This window comes from Bos indicus, chromosome 16 (genome assembly GCF_029378745.1).
Source record: "Bos indicus isolate NIAB-ARS_2022 breed Sahiwal x Tharparkar chromosome 16, NIAB-ARS_B.indTharparkar_mat_pri_1.0, whole genome shotgun sequence".
NCBI classification, from domain to species: Eukaryota; Metazoa; Chordata; class Mammalia; order Artiodactyla; family Bovidae; genus Bos; species Bos indicus.
The window spans coordinates 17,114,823-17,140,370 of NC_091775.1; positions in this window are offsets into that span (position 1 = coordinate 17,114,823).

Here is a 25,548-nt window from a genome sequence, read left to right on the forward strand (position 1 = left end):
CAGTGCACACCCCCTCCCATATGAGGAGATGATGATTTTGATTGATGGCACATTCTTCCATTCTTAGTGATGGGGAAAATTAGCATAGCCAAGATGGATATTTTCTCAGCATGAACTACCTGTTTTTGCATATGTCCTATTTCCTCTTTCTACAAGAAGAATGCAGAGTTATTTTAATTTCTATAAATAGAGGGAAAGCTGAGGAACCTTATCATAATTCAGGCTTCCAACTGTTATGGGTTATTTTAAAACCGCTCAATTCAACAATTTCTTTCACTTTTAGCAACCTGTACTGTAAAATGTGACATAGACATGGAAACCATATTCTCATAGTTCTGGGGATAATTAAATGATTTAATATGTGTAAGCCATTTGCGACAGTTCCGGACATAAAATATGTGCTATATAAGTATTTTCCATAATTATTAATAGAGTACACTCCAAAATGTTCAAACACTTTAATTGTATAAACTATTTTTGTGTATATAATTCAAGAAGTAGTTAATACTAAAGTTTCAACCCTGGAAATTGAAACCATGCTTATAAAATTTGATGGATCAAGGACAATATCATAATGGGAATAAAAAACCTACTGGAGAATGAATGATAAAGAAACCAATACATATAAAATAAGTTGTATGATATAATAACTATTAAATAAAGGGAAATTTGCAGTATTGAATTATTATATTAGGAAAAAATGAGACAGAAAATAAAATGATTGAGTGTGAAGCTTATATAAACTTGCAAAAGAAACTGGAGAACGAACGCCTATGAAAGTAGGGGAAAGAGATTAAAATTCCTGAGGAGAAATTAATGAAATATAAAATAAAGATATAAGAGGGTCATCAAACCAAAAATTGAGCCTTTAAAAAGAATAATAAAATAGAATTGTGATAAAATTAATAAAGAAAAAATTAATTTATCATATGAACTATTTTTTACAATGTTAAAAGTGAGACCTAGAGAAATTAATTCACTCCCAAACATATAAATTAGTTGTTGAAATGTGTCCCAGTGGAGTTACGCTATTTGATTGTGTAACATATAAAAAAAGATCACTTCATATATAATTATTAACTGTGCATTAATTCAAAGTACCATATTTATAAAATAATTACTCAAAAATAGTTTATGCTAATATGGTGGGCATTAATCAGGCAGAATTTGATCTAAATAGTAATATTCCATGACCTTTTTTTTTTTTTTTTTTGCTATTTAGCGTGCTTTTGCTGTGTTGACCAAATTTTTTAGCAGTCACATTATCACCTTGTCCAATTTTTTTTTATATTGTCAATAAAATCCTTTCCATTCTGCCTTTAGGTTGTTATGTAGTTGCATTTTATGCTTTACTTAAAATGATATAACCAATAAAAGTGAATAATTTATAGACAAAACAAATGACTATTATATACACTGTAAGCAGAGTTAATAAAATGCTTTATTGATAGAATTTATTTATCCCATCTGAATCAAATGAAAGGGCAAAAATCCTTTCTTGAAGCCTGCCAATATTACACAATTTATAACCACTTGGCAGAAATCAAACACTTTCAAATCACCTCCTAAACTGGCATCATGGCTTTTACGTCCCAGAAATAATTGGGATACCAATATTGTCTGGAAAAGGTGATTAGTTATAAGGATAATATACATATGGCAAGGAGAGTTTGAGAAAAGCTATGCTTTGAATATACACTTGTAAATTTGTATTCATTCATTCCCAAATTAGTTATTAAGCCTGAATATATATGGCATTAGCTCTGTCAGTGTGAGGGTTGTGGGGAGGTCGTGGAAGTGACAAATACAAAAGACACTGCAGTTGATTGCAATCCAGCAAATGGGCTTCTCTGATAGCTCAGAAGGTAAAGAATCTGCCTACAATGTGGGAGACAGTTGGAGAAGGGAATGGATACCCTCTCCAGCATTCTAGCTTGGAGAATTCCATGAACAGAAGAGCCTGGTGGGCTATAGTCCATGAGGTCACAAAGAGTTGGACACAACTGAGAAACTAACATAACAACAACAACAATTACAACACATATGTGCAGGTACACATGCATGTATATTTGACACTGTGAAGTTGATAAGTGAACACATTCGAGCTCTGCCTTAAAAAAATCATAGACTGCATTTAATAGACTTACTCAAAGTTGAAAAGTAGTTTAACAAATACACTGGAAGAGTATGTGTTTGAATTTCATTTTGCTGATAACTTTAAAGATGATACTCCTTAGCAATTATATTTGTATTTTATAACAAGTGGGCAAATTTTACAGAAGGCCAGGAAGAAATTTTAAAATATTTCTGCTGGAGTACCTCAAGTGGCAAAAGAGACTAATTACAATGCCTTCCTTTTCCTTTTCACTTTCATTTTTCCTTTTTTACAATTGCTTTGGGATCACAGCTGTGAGTTTTGCTGTAGTTGTTGTCATTGTGTTTTAAAGTTAAATGTGCTTTATCTTAAATATTGAAGAAATGTGTATTTGTTATACAAAATATTTTGTTTGAGACTTAGAGAATAATTTCTTTTGCTTAATTCTTGCCAGATTATTTGAGTGATATTTAATTCCATATTATTTTTATACTCTTTGAGTAAATATCTGAGCACAGAATAACTCAATACATTTGTCCTTGAATTCAGCATTCCGATAGCATTCTATGATGCTGCTTAATAGATATACTAACCTCCATGGAAGAATAATAGCCATGTACCATACTGTCTGTTCAAGTCATTAATTGTGTGTGACAATAGAAACTCAACAATTGGTGATTATGTGAAAGTGCTGATAATGGAAACATTGCTTATAGTCTCAGGAATCAAGCCATATTCAGTTAGCCCACTATCATTTATCTGTAATGTGAAAGCTTCAATAAAATATGTTTCAATTTCTGATACTTGTTTCAGATATTGAAATATATTACTTTATGTTAATACCATCAGCTGCAAAATATATAAACTCAGATTAAATATTTAGCATTGTGGAAATTTGACACGTCAGATGAATTGAACTGTATTTTAACCCACTTTTAATTCTTTCTGTCAAATCTGGTCTACTTGTTGGTTTTGTCTGTGGCTATCTCACTGTTGCTGATTTTCATTCCTATATGTGTCCAGACTAAATCTTTGCTCTTAATTTTAGATTAATGTTTAGCCCTATCCTTCCATTTACTTTGATTCTTCTTTACTTTTAGGATCTAGCTCACACATAATCCGGGATCTCTTTTTTAATGCTAATTGCAGGATTTACAGTAACTACTGTGATATTTCACTTTACTCTTTTAACCCATCCCATTTGCTGTATTTATAAACATTATTTATTTCAACTAATGTATCAACTTTATTGCTGACTGTTATTTATTCCCAAGTTTAATTATCTTCTTGTGCATCTTTATTAAAGTTATTGGATAAATATTGATTGACTTTGCTAAATAATTATTTGGTTGTGCTGCGTTCCAGTAAGAGCTTCTTCTCTAGAATGCCATTAAAATAATAATCAATAGTGTTTGTGTAAATTATGCATGTAGTTCTGTATGCACCAAACTTAATACTGCTTCAGTCCATAATTTTTACTTTGTTAAAAATAATATTATGAAAATTTAAGCTATCACATTTTCTTAAATTTATAGCCTGAGACTGAATTTATCCAGAGATAAAATATCACATTTCATGTCTTATTCTTAGCAAAGTCGTCTTAACCTCTGGGAATCAGCTTTTCTCCCCTAAGTGCTCCCTTATCATTTGTCACAGTAATTGCAGAATTACTTCTGCTTACATGTAGCAAGCTTCGCATTGTAACTTACAAAAATTCAGCTTTTTAAATATTTGAACAATTATATTTCAAATTTGTGAAATGGTAGTGACAGTCTCAAAATTTGATGTGTTGTTGAAACTAGCAAGTTTAAATAAACTTGACAAGCCCTTCCAAGTCATTTATTATAACTGCTCTGATCCGACAGCAGGCATGGTTAGAGAAGTGCCAGATGTCAACACCTTTCATTTATTTTCAGAACCATAAACATCATTTTGAGAAGAGCTGTAAATATAGCAGACTCTAAAGAAGGCTAAGAGAACATGATTTCCCAGAGCACTGGTTAGTTTCAGACATAAATTAAGTTTCCTTGTATAGGGTATTTTTGTTTGCTTTACTTTTTTCTCCAGGAATTTCCATATTAAGAGCAACCTCAATGGTCTTTCTGAACTCATAGTGTTCCATGGATATTTATACTGGCAGCTTCACCACTAACCGACATTTAGTGTTATTGTAACTGAGCAGGATCCTATGGGTCTTTCCTGGGACAGACTCCTCCCCATATCCTCTGCTGTAGCTCCTCTCTGAAGTACCCAGATATTAGAAATCTGATGTATATTCTCTGAGTTGTTTTACAGGTGCTAAAACTCTCACCAAATGAAAGGAATTAACGGCTCCATGACCTTGACCACATAGGTCTGGGAACCTACTGGTGCCTAAGGATTCATAAGGGTAGCCTCTGTGATACCATCCTGGTACCTCATTATCAACCAACCAGAACTGTGCACAAGCTGATCCCATGCTCTGGGACTCCCCTCCTATATCTTGGCTTTAAAAATGCTTTGCTGAAACTCATTGAGGAGTTCAGGTTTGAATACTAACTGTCCCAGACTCTTCGTATGGTGCCTTAAAGTAGATACTGCACTTTCCTTCACCACAGCCTGCTGTCACTGCATTGGTGAGCAGATTCAATTTTGGCCCTGTAACATTATAGTATTTAATTTTGGAAGAGGACTTCCTCTAGGATGGAAAGAACATCAAACTACTTTTCAAAGAATATTGATTTTAATTAATTACTCTGAGTGGATTAAATTCTCTCTAAAATTTTTAAATCTCAAAATTCCTTATACACAACTGTTACCTCCTATTTTCTCCCCTCCACTATTCTTTCTGTTTTCCATCTTTTTCAATTTATGGGTTAGGGAACTATTCTAGGCAAGCTGGTCTAGTTAGATGTGAAGATTGAAGAAAAATATTTTTATTTCTTCAACAAGAAATTATAAGTTTATGAAAGTTTGATTAGACATTTAGTAACTAACTTTCTTTTTTCAATCATGCAAACAACAACCCCAAAGTGTGCTTACTGTAATACAACTTACATGCCCTCTTGAGTATAACATCTTGGCTGACAATAGCTGAAACCATCATAAACTTTTCTCACTCTAACTCTCAAGCACACACATGTCACATTACCCCTAGTACATACATCTTTGCATACATATCCACAAGTATGTGTCATCCTCCTCTGACCTTCATCACTATATTTTAAATCTGGGAAGATTTAGTGATAACATAAACAGAATATTTCAAAAAGACACTCCCCAAAACTAAGGATATTTGATAAAAATGAGATAATAGATGCAATGGAGATATAAGTACTACATGAGTAGGGAGAAAGAAGGTGGCACTAGAGATAAAGAACCTGCCTGCCAATCCAGGAAAGGTAAGAGATGTAGGTTCCATCCCTAGGTCGTTAAGATTCCCTGGAGTAGCAAATGGCAATCCATTTAGCATTCTTGCCTGGAGAATTCCCAAGGACAGAGGAATCTAGTGGGCTACCGTCCATAGAGTCACAAAGTGTCAGACAAAACTGAAGCGGCTTAGCACACACAGGGAGAAATTAAATGGGCATGTTGTGGTTTGTGATGTCATGGAAGAAGCAGTTCGGGATGATGATGGACATAAGTTAATTTTATCATTAAAAAATAAACAAAGTAGAAATTAAGGCCATGGAACTTATTGTAGTCTGGTGTTTATGAAAACATTTAATGTTGGGATTATGCAATCTTTAAAATCTCTTTTGAGGTGGATTTGTGTCAGTTCAGGAATCTCCTAGAATTCTTTTCTTTATGGACCCAGGTTATTGTGGCAATTGGTGACAAGAGACATGTTGTAGCAGAATTTTGAGGCACAAGTGAAGCAGCAATTGTCTTCTGTTGGGACCAGAAGGTGTGCACAGGGTATGAGGAGCTGTTACAACTCACACACAGTGTTATCATTTACCTGCTGGTTCATTTGGTTGTTGTGGGAAGCAGGGACCACAGCTCCTCCATCTTCTCAGGAATCTCCCACTTCAATTTCTTGAATCTTGGTTCAGCTTCATGAGAAAGGGAGCCATACTGTACTGGAGGAGACTTCCCCTGCTTGGGGCAGTGAGAGCTTGATTCAACTTTAATCCCTTTTTGGGGGTGTTCCTCTTTTCAGTTCATTTCAGTTGCTCATTCGTGTCTGACTCTTTGTGACCCCATGAATCACAGCACGCCAGGCCTCCCTGTCCATCACCAACTCCCGGAGTTCACCCAGACTCACATCCATCCAGTCAGTGATGCCATCCAGCCATCTCATCCTCTGTCGTCCCCTTCTCCTCCTGCCCTCAATCCCTCCCAGCATCAGAGTCTTTTCCAATGAGTCAACTCTTCTCATGAGGTGGCCAAAGTACTGGAGTTTCAGCTTTAGCATCATTCCTTCCAAAGAAACCCCAAGGCTGATCTCCTTCAGAATGGACTGGTTGGATCTCCTTACAGTCCAACGGATTCTCAAGAGTCTTTTCCAACACCACAGTTCAAAAGCATCAATTCTTCGGCGCTCAGCCTTCTTCACAGTCCAACTCTCACATCCATACATGACCACTGGCAAAACCACAGCCCTGACTAGATGAACCTTTGTTGATAAAGTAATGTCTCTGCTTTTGAATATGCTATCTAGGTTGGTCATAACTTTCCTTCCAAGGAGTAAGCGTCTTTTAATTTCATGGCTGCAGTCAACATCTGTAGTGATTTTGGAGCCCAGAAAAATAAAGTCTGACACTGTTTCCACTGTTTCCCCATCTATTTCCCATGACGTGGTGGGACCAGATACCATGATCTTTGTTTTCTGAATGTTGAGCTTTAAGCCAAATTTTTCACTCTCCTCTTTCACTTTCATCAAGAGGCTTTTTAGTTCCTCTTCCCTTTCTGCCATAAGGGTGGTGTCATCTGCATATCTGAGGTTATTGATATTTCTCCCGGCAATCTTGATTCCAGCTTGTGCTTCATCCAGCCCAGCATTTCCCATGATGTGCTCTGCATCTAAGGTAAATAAGCAGGGTGACAATATACAGCCTTGACGAACTCCTTTTCCTATTTGGAACCAGTCTGTTGTTCCATGTCCAGTTCTAACTGTTGCTTCCTGACCTGCATACAAATTTCTCAAGAGGCAGATCAGGTGGTCTGGTATTCCCATCTCTTTCAGAATTTCTGGCAGTTTATGTGATCCACAGAGTCAAAGGCTTTGGCATAGTCAGTAAAGCAAAAATAGATGTTTTTCTGGAACTCTCTTGCTTTTTCCATGATCCAGAGGATGTTGGCAATTTGATCTCTAGTTCCTCTGTCTTTTCTAAAACCAGCTTGAACATCAGGAAATTCACGGTTCATGTATTCCTGAAGCCTGGCTTGGAGAATTTTGAGCATTACTTTACTAGCGTGTGAGATGAGTGCAATTGTGTGGTAGTTTGAGCATTCTTTGGCATTGCCTTTCTTTGGGATTGGAATGAAAACTGACCTTTTCCAGTCCTGTGGCCACTGCTGAGTTTTCCAAATTTGCTGGCATATTGAGTGCAGCACTTTCACAGCATCATCTTTCAGGATTTGGAATAGCTCCACTGGAATTCCATCACCTCCACTGGCTTTGTTCGTAGTGATGCTTTCTAAGGCCCACTTGACTTCACATTCCAGGATGTCTGGCTCTAGGTCAGTGATCACACCATCGTGATGATCTTTTTTGTACAGTTCTTCTGTGTATTCTTGCCATCTCTTCTTAATATCTTCTGCTTCTGTTAGGTCCATACCATTTCTGTCCTTTATCGAGCCCATTTTTGCATGAAATGTTCCCTTGGTATCTCTAATTTTCTTGAAGAGATCTCTAGTCTTTCCCATTCTGTTGTTTTCCTCTATTTCTTTGCATTCATTGTTGAAGAAGGCTTTCTTATCTCTTCTGGCTATTCTTTGGAACTCTGCATTCAGATGTTTATATCTTTCCTTTTCTCCTTTGCTTTTCACTTCTCTTCTTTTCACAGCTATTTGTAAGGCCTCCCCAGACAGCCATTTTGCTTTTTTGCATTTCTTTTCCATGGCGATGGTCTTGATCCCTGTCTCCTGTACAATGTCATGAACCTCATTCCATAGTTCATCAGGCACTCTCACTATCAGATCTAGGCCCTTAAATCTATTTCTAACTTCCACTGTATAATCATAAGGGATTTGATTGAGGTCATACCTGAATGGTCTAGTGGTTTTCCCTACTTTCTTCAATTTAAGTCTGAATTTGGCAATAAGGAGCTCATGGTCTGAGCTACAGTCAGCTCCTGGTCTTGTTTTTGCTGACTGTATAGAGCTTCTCCATCTTTGGCTGCAAAGAATATAATCAATCTGATTTCAGTGTTGACCATCTGGTGATGTCCATGTGTAGAGTCTTCTCTTGTGTTGTTGGAAGATGGTATTTGTTATGACAAGTGCATTTTCTTGGAAAAACTCTATTAGTCTTTGCCCTGCTTCATTTCTTATTCCAAGGCCAAATTTGCCTGTTACTCCAGGTGTTTCTTGACTTCCTACTTTTGCATTCCAGTCCCCTATAATGAAAAGGACATCTTTTTTGGGTGTTAGTTCTAAAAGGTCTTGTAGGTCTTCATAGAACCATTCACCTTCAGCTTCTTCAGCATTACTGGTTGGGGCATAGACTTGGATTATTGTGATATTGAATGGTTTGCCTTGGAAATGAACAGAGATCATTCTGTTGTTTTTGAGATTGCATCCAAGTACTGCATTTTGGACTCTTTTGTTGACCATGGTGGCTACTCCATTTCTTCTGAGGGATTCCTGCCCGCAGTAGTAGATATAATGGTCATCTGAGTTAAATTCACCCATTCCAGTACATTTCAGTTTGCTGATTCCTAGAATGTCAACATTCACTCTTGACATCTCTTGTTTGACCACTTCCGATTTGCCTTGATTCATGGACCTGACATTCCAGGTTCCTATGCAATATTGCTCTTTACAGCATCAGACCTTGCTTCTATCACCAGTTACATCCACAGCTGGGTATTCTTTTTCTTTGGCTCCATCCCTTCATTATTTCTGGATTCCTGTCTTATAGGTTCCTCTCTTATAGGTTGCCAGTTTTGCTCCAAGCATGTATCCTTATTTCCTTATGAACTGCCTGCCCTGCACGGAAACAATAGCCACATAAAAGTGTTTTTCAGTCCTATAACTGTGCTGGAAAAAAAATATATAACAAATCTGACATATTTATACATATGTAACACACATATATGTGCACATCACCCAAAAGCACACATATACACACCCTTCACCTAGTGATTCTACCTGACTGATTCAGCCTTGACTGGTAAGTCTTCTCATCAAAAGATTAGGATTTCAACATATCTTCTTAGTCAATAAATTTGTCAAAACTTTGGCTCTAGATTCTCTATTGTTTTGTTTTGTTTCCCTAGTTAGCCATAAAGTACATTTGAAAGCAGAAATTTAGAATCTCTGTAATGTAAATGATATTTGAATCTGATGTAAGTGAAAAATCATTGTAGATCTGAAAAGTATTCTATCTAGCATACATTTCTGTGTATGAATATGAAGGCCACCATCCAAAGTTAAATATTGTCTTAGGTATCTTATGTTCATTACATATAGCATGGAGTAGTTCAAAGAGAATAAAATGAATTTTAGAATTCAAATGTCCAAGGTCTAAATTCAAAATCTAGCACCTGTCAACTGCATGATCATTAACCATGTCTACTCTTTATCCATCTTAACTTCTCCCTCATAAACAGGAAAAAAAAAGAAATTTATTCTGTAAACTCTGTGTGTATGCGTAAAGAATATATACAAGAAGGAGGAGATATATGTATACCTATGGCTAATTCATGTCGAGGTTTGACAAAAAACAACAAAATCCTGTAAAGCAATTGTCCTTCAATTAATAAATCAATAAAATTTTAGAATATTGAAAATATTTGGAAAGTATCTTGCAGGGTTAGGTTTTAAATAAATATATTTTCTTACCACTTCAAAATTCAATGTGAGAAGTTTGAGCTTTCTAGCTCCACTTTTCTTCTGATTATGTAATTTAACAGTTAATAATTTAACTTACAGCATTTTGTTCAATTATTCTGTTACTCCCAGTTCCTTCGTTTTCCACATTTCTTATAGCATTCTCGCAGTGATAATATCATTAGTCCATCTGACCAATGTTTACTACATTGTTAGAGTTAAAAAGCATCTAACCTATCAATTGTCCATTTACTGCATATTTAAGAAGACACGGTATGTGCTATTTTTACATAGCTTATTCTAGAATTGTTCCTTTATGACAATGACTTCTTTTCTTGTTGTTGATTTTCCTTTATGCTGCCATAATAATTCCAATGTTTTCAGCCTTGTCAGTCTCATCTTTAAAATGTTTTTTGATAACATCTATAGTCTTGTTCAGGAGAAGGCAATGGCACCCCACTCCAGTACTTTTGCCTGGAAAATCCCATGGATGGAGGAGCCTGGTAGGCTGCAGTCCATGGGGTCACCAAGAGTTGGACACGACTGAGAGACTTCCCTTTCACTTTTCACTTTCATGCATTGGAGAAGGAAATGGCAACCCACTCAGTGTTCTTGCCTGGAGAATCCCAGGGACGGGGGAGCCTGGTGGGCTGCCGTCTATGGGGTCGCACAGAGTCGGACATGATTGAAGTGACTTAGCAGCAGCAGCATAGTCTTGCTCATACTCTATTTCCGTCATCTCATCTTGAATTTGACATCTCTTCCTCTATGATCTCCTGTTAAATAATCTCTCTGTATACATGTTAAAACTTCAAACAAGTGTGAAAACTACATTTTTAAAAAGCCAGTAAAAATTTCCACTTGATGTTTATCAAGCCAGTAAAATTGTCAGACAATGTATTCAGCTATAGATAATGCAGGAAGGTACAGATAGATATATATCTATATAAGCTATTGGAGAAGGCAATGGCACCCCAGTCCAGTACTCTTGCCTGGAAAAATCCCATGGATGGAGGAGCCTGGTAGGCTATAGTCCATGGGGTCGCTAAGAGTCGGACACGACTGAGCAACTTCCCTTTCACTTTTCACTTTCATGCATTGGAGAAGGAAATGGAAGTCCACTCCAGTGTTCTTGCCTGGAGAATCCCAAGGACAGGGGAGCCTCGTGGGCTTCCGTCTATGGGGTCGCACAGAGTCAGACACAACTGAAGCGACTTAGCAGCAGCAGCAGCAGCAGCATATAAGCTATAGATAATGCAAGAAGGTACAACAAAGTGTTTTCAGCAAAACAACCTGATGGTTTGGTTGTTCTATTTAATTTAAATGCTTAAATGTAAGTTTTACTTCCCCATCCTATGTGTGTGTTTCCCCCTTCAAATAGCAACTAATTAATATTACTTAGATCAATTTGCCTCAAACATCCAGGCAATGATGTATGCACTGAACTCTAGTTAAGATATCAGGCACAACCTTAGAAAACATTTTGTGTGCAGCAGAAGGTTGTTTCAGGGTGTTTCAGGTTGTTTCAGGGTGTTTCCATGTTACAATCACTTTTAAAGAACCAGGTAAATACAATTAGATACAAGTGGTTTCTTAGAAACAAATAGGATAATTAGAAGATGTGTTCTGATATGAGTCTCTTACTGCTGCTGCTACTGCTAAGTCGCTTCAGTCGTGTCCGACTCTGTGCGACCCCATAAACGGCAGCCCACCTGGCTCCCCCGTCCCTGGGATTCTCCAGGCAAGAATACTGGAGAGGGTTGCCATTTCCTTCTCCAACGCATGAAGGTGAAAAGTCAAAGTGAAGTAGCTCAGTCCTGTCCGACTCTGAGCGACCTCATGGACTGCAGCCTACTGGGCTCCTCCATCCACGGGATTTTCCAGGCAAGAGTACTGGAGTGGGGTGCCATCGCCTTCCCTGATGAGTCTCTTAAAAAGAAATAATTTGAAAGGTTGTATACATGCCTTTAAGTGGAAGAAAATGTGAGAACATTACAGTACTGTGACTACTATAAATATAGTTTTCAGCTAACTTGTATTGAGTTATTAACCTGTGGTAGGCAGAGGGCTATACAATTTACTTGTGTTATCTCCTTCAGTAAAACATAGCTTTGAATTTTGAGAGTATAATAAATTAACTTCAGTAAAATTCTATTTAAATGATCAGTAAAATGGTAACTAAAGTCAGGGAAATAAAAGAACCCAAGTTTTTAAAGTATGCTTACAAAATGTTGTAATTCATTTTCAAACTTTTCTTTAATGTTGCTCCTTTACTTTTTGTGATTTTGCATAAATATCTTTTTCTTTAGAAAATGAATGCTTTCTTGGTACGGACCACCAGCCTCTATAATAGGCAAAACACTTTTATTTAAATTAAGTCTGTGCCTTTATTTTCATCTTATATTTTTAAAAGAACCTTAGTCATATATTCTTATGGCATTTACAGGACAATGACAGGAGTTTAAATGTGGGAGGGTTTACTATTATTCCTATTTGATAAATGAGATAAATCAGAAGCAACATTTTTAGATTGGTCAAAAATCACATAGTAACTTTGTGATGAGTACACTAGCCATCTTTTGGCCTCAGGCATATAGGAAGTTCATTTAGAGGTGCTTATCTAAACTTGCTTTCCATTTTGCTTACATCCCATGAAAATTCTGCCTTCAGTTGTGAACTGAATGAGAAAGAGTTATTTTGATGCTATATGATTTATGAACTCATTAAGCAACTAATAAATATCATATTCAGGCTGTGGAAATTTCATCAGATTCAAAAACACCTCACAGATATCTTTTTCACATTTTGAATGCCAATCAATATTCTGGAAACCTCCACTTTAAAAAATTTTGCATTGATTCTTCCTGCTAAATTGTGAAAAAAAGCATGATTTTACTTTCAAAGGTATTTGAATACAGTATTTGAATAAGATTGTGAAAGAAATGATTTCCTCTAAATGAGATCTCTGTGGCCATACAGACATGTATGAATTTGATTTTAAAATATACTTTATAGAACACATTTTATGTATTTATTTATTATTTGTACTTGGGTTATGACCCATCATTTACAGATGCATTTTTTTCCTCACCATGTAAGGTTCTTAAATAATAAAAGTAATGCCATTCATCACTATACAAAAATCATAACTTCTTTTGCATGGAAAATGCATAGATACACAGAAGATAGCTAATATCCATACCTGGAAAGAAGAGTTGGAAAATAAATATATTAGTCTATAGAAATAATAGCAATTATAATCCAAAATACATGGCTTGAACAACATTTAATTTTGTTTAGGTTCTTTTTTTTCTTTATATATGTTAACCACTTTTTATTTCTTTGATGACAAAATGTTAGCTTTTTAAACTTTAATCAGAACCTACAAGAACACTTTATCAACTAAAGTCTTAGCAAAATTGATTAGACTCTATTTTCTATTTTAAAGGTCAGGAATGATATGTAATAAGGATATTCTTCCTTGAATCTATTCATTAAATTGCAATTAACTTTATCTATATTTAGGTTTATTAAACATCCTTTAGTGCAAAGACAATGTCTTACCTTGCACTAGTAGATCCAAAGCACCTACAAACCAGATTTATTTGCAACATATTGGCAATTAATAGAAGCAAGATATTAGTTTACTAATAGCTTATTCTCCTAGTAACAGTACATTCAAATCAAAGCACCTTAATTTATACCAACACATTTCATTTTCATAGTTAAATGTGAGCTAGGTTTTGTTATGTTAACTATAAATTAATATTCCAATTATCCTTGGAATTTTCCCATATGGAATTCTCTGAAAGAGTTTATATCATTTCACCTGCAATTCCTTTTTTATAATAATTTAATATTTTTTTTACCTTTTATTGTCTAGCTGATTATAGCTAGCAGATTTAAAAGAAGTTAAATGGATCCAAGTTGATATTGATTCAATTTTTCATTTAAATTGGGTAATTAAATTTAATTTCCCATAATATCAACACCTATTTAATACAAAATTCAAAGAATCAAATGGATCTTAACACTGCCACTGCTTGTATTTTACTCCAGCCTAATTTTTTTTAACATTTTAGCATCTAAAAATATGACAAAATATCATTTTCCAACTAAAATGAAGATAAGCAAAGCAATTAAAACCCATTAGGAGAAAAATATTTCTTTATTACTATAAATGTGATATTTGCACACAAGGTCTATCACACAAGGTGAGAAATGGTCACACAGGTACATTTTGGTTGATGTTTGTGTTTATGTGTGTTATTAACCTAAAGGATCTTGTCTGTCCACAACAGTGAGGACATATGGATCGCTAGGATCCAATTCATTTCTTATTTGTAAGTGAAAAATTAGTTTATCACCTAGCAAACATTGCTTAATAAATTGACAAACCAATTAAATATTTATATTTTAATTAGTAGTTTAAGTATTTTGCATTTGTATAAAACTTTTTTACTAGAATCTGGACTTGCTGACTCAAAGGTCCTAAATTTTAAGCTTATTTATAGAGAATTATGATACAAATTTCATGTCCCCAGTGTTTATGAGCAAATATTGTTGCCATTTGTGCAGGTAAAAGACATGCATTTTGAGCAATAAAATATTTAAAAAAATGAAGATTTACGTGGTTTGGCTGAATCTCCTAGAAGTACTATTTATTTATTTTGGCTTCGCTGTGTTTTCACCGTAGCATGTGTTCTCTAGTTGCACATAGCATGCAGGCTTAGCTGTCCTGCAGTATGCAGGATCTTAGCTCTCTGACCAGAGATCAAACCCTCGTCCCCTACATTGGAAGGTAGACCATTGGACCATCAGGGAAGTCCCATAGAAGTACTCTTTAAAACAAATCAATATTTTTTGAAAAATAATCAGATTATACCTTAAATATGTTTATAAATTTGAGAACTGCCCCTGAAGAAGATTATTAAAAAAAAAAAAAAAAACTGGAGTGGATTAAGCATACTGTCAGGAACTGAGAATTTGAGCTCTGACTCTAACTTCAGCAATAACAGTTAAAAATGGAAAAAAGGAGATACGGGAGTCATATGACTCACTTCTGTCATGCTGAAAATTAGAGCATTTCATTTGATCTCAAGATAAGTCTGAAAACAAAAGTGATAGTCACTTCCGTTGTTAAAATGCAAACAAAGACCATTGGCCTTCCCTCAGCATCATTTGATACTTTTTGAATATGAAGAACTAACATGGCATAGAGAAAAGTATGTTACATTCTGTGTCAGATAATTCAGACAATAGACTTAATAAATATGTGAATTTGGGAAAATTCTACCTCTGAGAATCAGTTATCTTATATAACTATATATATATATATATAGTTATATATATATTATTCATAGATTATTATGAAGTTTGAATTAAATAATGTTAAGTGAAAAGGTTGACATTAATTTTAGTAACATATTTAAACAATGCAAAATTATTATATTTACACAATTCAATTAATGGGCATATGACATCAATGAAAGCTATGCTTCAACATTTTAAGAAAGTAATTTCATTACATTTAAAATACTGTTACTTAAATGACATTCTTATATCATCACAATATGAATTCAGATGGTTGACACACACAAAAAATGAAAGCCTCACTAGTTTGAGTAAATTTCCTATAAATGTCCATCTCTTTTAATTGGCATTCATGCAAGAAAATATACCACACCAATCCAATTGCGTATGTAATAATGAAAAAGCAAAACTGTGCTATGAGTTCTCAACACCTCTTTAATTTGACAGCAGTTACCTGACTAGAAATGAAATAGACAGAATTATTTACAACTGCAGAAACCGCAGCTGGGTTAAAATTGACATTGAAGAAGCCTCCCCTTTGGCAACCCCCCATTGGCAATGGTGTCACCATGTCACTGTAAATAACCCTGCTGATATCAATTGTCATGCCCCCAAGGGACACAGTTGTCTATAATATCACAGAAAAATAATGAGAGGAAAAGATTTCCTGCTCGTACAAGAGTCATTTCGAAGCATTAAACTAACAAAGCTTGAACAAAGTCGGTGGAAAAGTACACTGTGGGAAATTGCACAGAAATCACATCTCAGCAAAATGTCTTGGCAGGAAATGGCTGGACATGTAGAAGTGCAGTCACTGTCTTATTTATTTGCAACTCTTGGGAACAGCAATATGAAAGTGACTAATATGGTATAATAGTTCCCAGAACCAATTAGTTAATCATAGCATGCCATTAATAGATCCTTTCCTTGGTGGGGGAGGGGCAAATATTTCATACTCAAGGAAATTGAACTATTTTATGATGATAAGTTTTCCCCATCAAAAGTGCTTTAAATTTATCTTCTCATAATGTTAACAAGATGGCAGGGGGTGGGAAGGGGGAGTCCTAAATGAAGGAATGATTTTCATGCAGTCTACAGGTAGAGAAAATTCAGTTTTCATGTGGAGTGGAATTCAATCCACACACCTATGGACACCTTATCTTTGACAAAGGAGGCAAGAATATACAATGGAGAAAAGACAATCTCTTTAACAAGTGGTGCTGGGGAAACTGGTCAACCACTTGTAAAAGAATGAAACTAGAACACTTTCTAACACCATACACAAAAATAAACTCAAAATGGATTAAAGATCTAAACGTAAGACCAGAAATTATAAAACTCCTAGAGGAGAACATAGGCAAAACACTCTCTGACATATATCACAGCAGAATCCTCTATGACCCACTTCCCAGAATATTGGAAATAAAAGCAAAAATAAACAAATGGGACCTAATTAAACTTAAAAGCTTCTACACAACAAAGGAAACTCTAAGCAAGGTGAAAAGACAGCCTTCAGAATGGGAGAAAATAATAGCAAATGAAGCAACTGACAAAGAATTAATCTCAAAAATATACAAGCAACTCCTACAGCTCAATTACAGAAAAATAAATGACCCAATCAAAAAATGGGCCAAAGAACTAAACAGACATTTCTCCAAAGAAGACATACAGATAGCTAACAAACACATGAAAAGATGCTCAACATCACTCATTATCAGAGAAATGCAAATCAAAACCACAATGAGGTACCATTTCATGCCAGTCAGAATGGCTGCGATCCAAAAGTCTACAAGCAATAAATGCTGGAGAGGGTGTGGAGAAAAGGGAACCCTCTTACACTGTTGGTGGGAATGCAAACTAGTACAGCCACTATGGATAACAGTGTGGAGATTCCTTAAAAAACTGGAAATAGAACTGCCTTATGACCAAGCAATCCCACTGCTGGGCATACACACCGAGGAAACCAGCATTGAAAGAGACATGTGTACCCCCAATGTTCATCGCAACACTGTTTATGATAGCCAGGACATGAAAGCAACCTAGATGTCCATCAGCAAACAAATGGACCAGAAAGCAGTGGTACATATACACAATGGAGTATTACTCAGCCATTGAAAAGAATGCATTTGAATCAGTTCTAGTGAGGTGGATGAAACTGGAGCCTATTATACAGAGTTAAGTAAGCCAGAAAGAAAAATACCAATACAGTATAATAATACATATATATGGAATTTAGAAAGATGGTAACGATAACCCTGTATGTGAGACAGCAAAAGAAACACAGATGTATAGAACAGTCTTTTGGATTCTGTGGGAGAGGGAGAGGGTGGGATGATTTGGGAGAATGGCACTGAAACATGTATAATATCATATATGTAACGAATCACCAGTCCAGGTTCGATGCATGATACAGGGTGCTCGGGGCTGGTACACTGGGATGACCCAGAAGGATTGTATGGGGAGGGAGGTGGGAGGGGGGTTCAGGTTGGGGAACACGTGTACACCTTGGTGGATTCATGTTGATGTATCGCAAAACCAATGCAATATTGTAAAGTAATTAGCCTCCAATTAAAATAAATAAATTTATATTAAAAAATAATAAAAAAAAGAAAGTTCCTTTAGTTCTTTCTCTCACACTTGGCATTCATTGAAAATATTCAGTGTATTCAGCTCATGTTTTTTAAAGAAAGCAAATTGTGATAAAGTCTATTTTCTTTTAAGATTTGGTCTGATAAATATTTTCACTTCAAGTAAATGGAATAGAGACACAATTTCTTAATGAAAATGTTTGAAGTTTGCTTTGCAACTTTTTTTTTACACCAATGTTAGATGTTAGTTATTGCCTTCATTAGGTTATGAATCAACCTAACCTGGTTACCTAACACCATATAGATATACGTCGTTTTCTAGGCATTTGACTTTGTTCGTATTGTTGCAAAGCCAATTGTTTTATTAATGGTAATATTACAGTGTGAAAGTGAAGTCACTCTGTAGTGTCCAACTCTTTGCAACCCCATGAGCTGTAGCCCACCAGGCTCCTCCATCCATGGGATTCTCCAGGCAAGAATACTAAAGTGGGTTGCCATTTCCTTTGCCAGGGTATTTCCTAACCCAGGGATCGAACCTGGGTTTCCTGCATTGTGGGCAGATGCTTTACCATCTGAGCGACCAGGGAAGCCCTTTCTGTGCAGGTAATATTAAACATCTAGGCAAATATGTAAATCATACTGAATTAATTTTCTTTGATTCTTCCTCCCAGGGTCATGCATCCTGAGTTTTCAGCCTATTTTTCTTTTACTATGGACAGCACCATATGTCACCTGCTTAAAGAGCGTCCATCCAGGACCATCAACCTGGTTCCTGAAATAAAATATCAAAACTATGTGTTTCTTACTTTGCAATTTTTTTCTTTTATTTTTATTTTTTTAAATTTTATTTTATTTAACTTTACAATATTGTATTGGTTTTGCCATATATCAAAATGAATCTGCCACAGGTATACATGCAATTTTTTTTCATATTTTCCTTTAAGATGAGAAATTATTTTTAATGATTATCTTTTAAAAACACAATCTACAGGCTATCAAGGGTCCTTATCATTTGTTTCCACTCTAGTCTTCAATAATGATAACATATTGTATACGATTGTTCTTTTCTATGGCATTTTTGCCCTACTTTTTACCTCTGGATTTTATCCTCTAATCTGGTTGTCTGTGTTCAATGGATATTCTCCATGCTCTGGTCATTGTCCACAATCCTTGAGTATATAATAGAAAATACGCCTCTTCCTAGATTTGCTCTCCACACTTTTGGAAATATCTCCCTGTCGCTCACTTGAGGATTTTTGCTAAACTCCAAAGAACACAATTGCAGACCCAAGCTCCCTTTCCTTATTACTTGGGTAGCATTGTACCTGTCTGTGTGTTTTTCTTGCTTGGATACCAATTTGTTGCTTTCTGGACACTCTTTGGGCAAAAGTGTAGTATCTCAAGGGCTTAGGCTCCTGTTTTCACAGTTTATACTTCTCTCTGGCTGCTGCACACCTGTCACACTGATGCCTGTCACACTGATGGGCAAGGACCGTCCTGTGGCCAGTACAGATGCCCCCCAGTACAGGCTGCAAAGCAGGTATGAATACAAGTTGCATGATGATGTTAAAATCCCACTGATCTTGGGTGATCTCAGTCTACAGCAGCTTGAAGCAGGGTTTTGGTTCCTACCCAGAGACTGAAGTCAGGCCATGGCGATGAGAACACAAAATCCTAGCCACTAGACCAGGGGTCATTGACAAGGTCCTGGCCCATCAACTGTATAGAAATGAATTTCCATATAGAGATGGAAAGTAGTGAAACAAGTAAAGTGTTTATTAGGAAGAAAAAGGATATATATGGAAAGACACACAGGTGGACTCAGAGAGACTGCTGTGTCTTCATGGTAGTTTGAATCACTTATATGGGACATTTCTTCTGGGTTTCCTTTGGCAAGCTACATTACTTTGCCTAGTTCTGAGTCATATTTGGTTTATCTCAGGGTCCTCTGGTGTGTGTGTGTGTGTGTGTGTGTGTGTGTTTTAGCCAAGATGGATTCTAGCAAAGAGGCCTATACATAGCTTAACATCACTCCCTTTTCTGACTTCCAAGGAACTTTTCTGTGTATGTATGGTCAAGAAGTTCTCCTTGTTTGGAGTTTGTATCCACAGAGAACAACTCAAGTTGCTTTTCCTGGGAGGGCAGGGAGAGGGCAAGACATCTACCTCCTACCTTATCACCATGGAAAAATACACAGCATGAAGAAAAGAGGCACTTCAGAACACAGGAATGAACTTGGCTTTGAATGCACATTACTAATTTCTTGACATAAACTAAAAGAATTTTAAGAACTGATTCTCCTTCATCCCAACTCTATCATCCTTTGGACCGTGGCTAGAAAGACTTTATAATTTATTGTTCAAACAGAACATTTTTGAGATCGAAAAAAGCTGTTGAAAATTATGTCAGAATTACAGGCCTCAATCTACACTTCTGCACAAATAGTTGAATAAAATCTCACCCACAACACTTTGCTAATAGGCCTCAATTAAATCAGGAACTGTTTCCAAAACTTCAGAGCTTAATTTTGGATAGCTCCCTTCATTAGGCACATGCTAGCTATTCCTAATAAAATGTGATCCAACAAATTGGCAAAAACTGAGTATCTTTCCCAGATACACTAGTTTTTTAGTTGGGCATTGGGCAAAAACAATAATAAAATAATGATTTTATTTTCAAAACGTTTAAGCTTGGAACAAATAAAATGATAATAAAAAGTGATAAAACATTAGGGCTAGAATAATACATATACATGAAAAGAAATTAATTTGATATAAACATTAAAAGTAAACCAGTTCACAATACTACATGAATGATACTGTACCAAGGAATTTTGTAAAAATGCAAAAAAAAAAAAAATTCTAACATTTATCATTACTATAATGTAACAAGGAAAAATTTACCTCTTCTATTTGATAGTTGTCTCAGTTCAGTTCAGTTCACAACTGAGTGACTGAATTCAGTCATGTTTGACAATTTGTGACCCCATGGACTGCAGCATGCCAGGCCTCCCTGTCCATCACCAACTCCCAGAGCTTACTCAAACTTATGTATTGAGTTGGTGATGCCATCTAGCCACCTCATCCTTCATCATGCCCTTCTTCTCCTGCCTTCAATCATTCCCAGCATCGGGGTCTTTTCCAATGAGTCAGTTCATTGCATCAGGTGGCCACATTATTGGAGTTTCAGCTTCAGCAACAGTCCTTCCAATGAATATTCAGGACTGATTTCCTTTAGGATGGACAGGTTGGATCTCCCTGTGGTCCAAAGGACTCTCAAGAGTCTTCTCCAACACCACAGTTCAAAAGCATAGATTCTTCGGCAGTCAGTTTTCTTTATAGTCCAACTCTCACATCCATATATGACTACTGGAAAAACCAAAGCCTGACTAGATGGACCTTTTTGGTGAAGTAATGTCTCTGCCTTTTAATATGCTGTCTAGGTTGGTCATAACTTCTCTTCCAAGGAGCAAGTGTCTTTTAATTTCATGGCTGCAGTCACCATCTGCAGTGAATTTGGAGCCCAAAAAAACCATATATTTGCCATGAAGTGATGGGACCAGATGCCATGATCTTAGTTTTCTGAATGTTGAGTTTCAAACCAACTTTTTCACTCTTCTCTTTCACTTTCATCAGGAGGTTTTTTAGTTCATCTTAGCTTTCTGCCATAATGGTGGGTTTATCTGCCTATCTGAGGTTATTGGTATTTCTCCTGGTGATCTTGATTCCAGCTTGTGCTTCACCCAGCACAGCATTTCTCATGATGTACTCTGCATTCAAGTTAAATAAGCAGGGTGACAGTATACAGCCTTGACATTTTCCTTTCCCGATTTGGAACCAGTCTGTTGTTCCATGTCCAGAATTTAAAAAATTCTGGTCGTAGTCTAGAGTTTAAAAAACTTCTCAAATATTAGTAAATACTCATATGCAAATTGATCCTGATAAACCAAATACTGACAAACTCAGTCATTAATGATTAAAGATACTGGAATCAAATTCCAACCAATTACTGCTTATAATGTGTCCTTTTTTCCCCTACCTTCTTCTCATGAAAATGGTCTGTGCTCACCTCTACCCCACTCTCCACATATTCCATTGTTTTCTCAGCTACCTGAACCTCTCATCTTAACACTGTGTATTAGTATTCTCCAGAGAAATAGAAGATATCTATCTATATATATCTATATCTATATATAGATATAGATATCTATATATGCCTCATATTTCTCTATCTAAGACATATAAGGGGGCTTGCCTGGTGGCTCAGGAATAAAGAATCTGCCTGCAAAGCAGGAGATGCAGTTTCAACCCCTGATTCAGGAAGATCCCTGGAGAAAAAAATGACTACCCCTTCCAGTATTCCTGGCTTCCCTGGTGGCTCAGAGGGTAAGGTGTCTGCCTACAATGCAGGAGACCAGGGTTCAATCCCTGGGTCAGGAAGATCCCCTGGAGAAGGGAATGGCAACCCACTCCAGTACTCTTGCCTGAAAAATCCAATGAGAAGCCTGGTAGGCTACAGTCCATGGGGTTGCGAAGAGTCAGACATGACAGAGTGATTTCACTTTCACTTTCCAGTATTCTTGCCTAGGAAATCCCAAGAACAGAGGAGCCTGTTGGGCTACAGTACATGGAGTAGCAAAGACTCAGACGAAACTTAGCAAATAAGCAACAACAACAAAAATATATCAAAGTGAGAGATTTTAGTGAACTGGTTCATACAGTTATGGGAGCTGGCCAGTCTGCAATCTGCTGGGCAACCAGTTAATAGAAAATAGGCTTTCTATATTAAAAAGAGGAGACATTACTTTGCCAACAAAGGTCCGTCTAGTCAAGGCTATGGTTTTTCCTGTGGTCATGTATGGATCTGAGAGTTGGACTATAAAGAAAGCTGAGTGCCAAAAAATTGATACTTTTGAACTGTGGTGTTGGAGAAGACTCTTGAGAGTCCCTTGGACTGCAAGGAGATCCAACCAGTCCATCCTAAAGGAGATTAGTCCTGGGTGTTCATTGGAGGGACTGATGTTGAAGCTGAAACTCCAATACTTCGGCCACCTGATGCAAAGGGCTGACTCATTTGAAAAGACCTTGATGCCTGGGAAAGATTGAGGGCAGGAGGAGAGGGGGATGACAGAGGATGAGATGGTTGGATGGCATTACTGACACAATGGACATGGGTTTGGGTTGACTCTGGGAGCTGGTGATGGACAGGGAGGCCTGGTGTGCTGTGATTCATGGGGTCGCAAAGAGTCGGACACAACTGAGCGACTGTACTGAACTGAACTGAGGCTTTCTATGTTCTTATTTTCAGGCAGAATTTCTTCTGGAAATTCCAGTCTTTGCTCTTGAAGCCTTTAACTGGTTGGATAATATACATTATAAATTTTAATACTTCAAATGTATTCTTTTTAATGGCTTAGTAATACTCCATTGTGTATATGTACCACTGCTTTCTTATCCATTCATCTGCTGATGGACATCTAGGTTGCTTTCATGTCCTGGCTATTATAAACAGTGCTGCAATGAACATTGGGGTACACATGTCTCTTTCCCTTCTGGTTTCCTCAGTGTGTATGCCCAGCAGTGGGAATGCTGGGTCATAAGGCAGTTCTATTTCCAGTTTTTTAAGGAATCTCCACACTGTTCTCCATAGTGGCTGTACTAGTTTGCATTCCCACCAACAGTGTAAGAGTTCCCTTTTCTCCACACCCTCTCCAGCATTTATTGCTTGTAGACTTTTGGATAGCAGCCATTCTGACTGGTGTGAAATGGTACCTCATAGTGGTTTTGATTTGAATTTCTCTGATAATGAGTGGTGTTGAGCATCTTTTCATGTGTTTGTTAGCCATCTGTATGTCTTCTTTGGAGAAATGTCTATTTAGTTCTTTCACTAGTCCAGGTTCGATGCACGATACTGGATGCTTGGGGCTGGTGCACTGGGACACCCCAGAGGGATGGTACAGGGAGGGAGGAGGGAGGAGGGTTCAGGATGGGGACCACGTGTATACCTGTGGCGGATTCATGTTGATATATGGCAAAACCAATACAATATTGTAAAGTTAAAAAATAAAATATTAAAACATTTTAATACTTCAAAGTCTACTGGTTGTAAGTATTAATTCATCTAAAAAATATCATCATGGCAACCTTTAAACTGGTGCTTGATTAAACAACTGCATACCACGGACAAGCCAAGCTGAGACACATATTAATCATCACATCCTGCCTGGGAGTGTAGCTTCCTTTTTATAGGAAAAAACACTTCCTAGAAATAATACACTTAGCTTTCTAGGATGCCTATTTATCAAAACATGGTTGTTCTCCATGCTTACTCTTACCCTTCTTTAGATCATGTCTTAACTGACTATATAATTCATTGTCTAAGCAGAAAACTTTCTGAGTCTGAGCCAAATGAGGGCTATTTCTTCTGAGAATTGTGCTGCAAGGTTAGGGAGTGAAATAGCTAAAAGGACTGTAGAGTTCTGTGCTCAGATGAGCACAATATAAAAGAAACACATCAAAACAGTAAAAAGATTGAGGGAATATATGGAGCCTTCATGATTAGAAGATGTGTACATCTTCTGAGATGTACACACTGCTATATTAAAATGGATAGCCAATGAGGCCCTACTGTATAGCACAGGGAAGTTTATTTAATGTTATATAACAACCTAAATGTGAAAATAATTTTGAAAAGAATAGGTACATGTTTAACTGAATCACAGTTATGTTCAGTTATGTTTAACCAAATCACATTACTATATACCTGAAACTTTCACAACATTGTTAATCAACTGTACTCCAATATAAAATAAAAAGTTAAAAAATAAAGTTAAAACAAATTTAAAAACTCATTACTGAGCTTTTTCTATGTAACAGACACAAATATTATGTATTTAACCCCAATAGCAATCTTCTGTGGTGATTTTATATTATTTTCCAATTTCATAGATGAGGAACCTGAGGCTTGCTGTAGTTAGGTTATTTGTCAAAAGCCTCAGAACCAAGAATGGACAGAGAAATTGAACTAAAACTACCTGTGCCATAACCTCCTTAATTACAGAACAGTAAAAATATTATCACTATCATAAAAACCATTGAATTCCAACCCCACTAGCAACTATATTTCCAGGAATTTATCTAGAAGTTATAATGCATGAGTACACTAAAACATGTTCAGAAAAAAGAAGACTCTACATCTCAATAACATACTTTTATTTTTCTTTCAATCATCTGTTTATTGATTACTGAGAACTCTAAACCATGATCATTGACCATTAGTTTTCTATTTTTCGCTGAAATGAAGTAGAATAGAGATTGGATAAAACCATGTAAATGAGAACTTGATCATTCTCATTATTCACTTTTGCTCATCCCAAGCATTTTATTTTATATGATTAAATTTATCTCTCTCTTTGTCCCCATGCTCCACATCTACTTTCTTTTCTTAATAGCATCTTGTTTCTATTCCATATTCTGAGTGAAGAGAATAAAACTAGTAAGAACTTGGAAATAAAGCAAACTTGAGTGCTTCTGCCCAGTTCTTGAATATATATCTTTCCATTAGTGCGATGTCAGA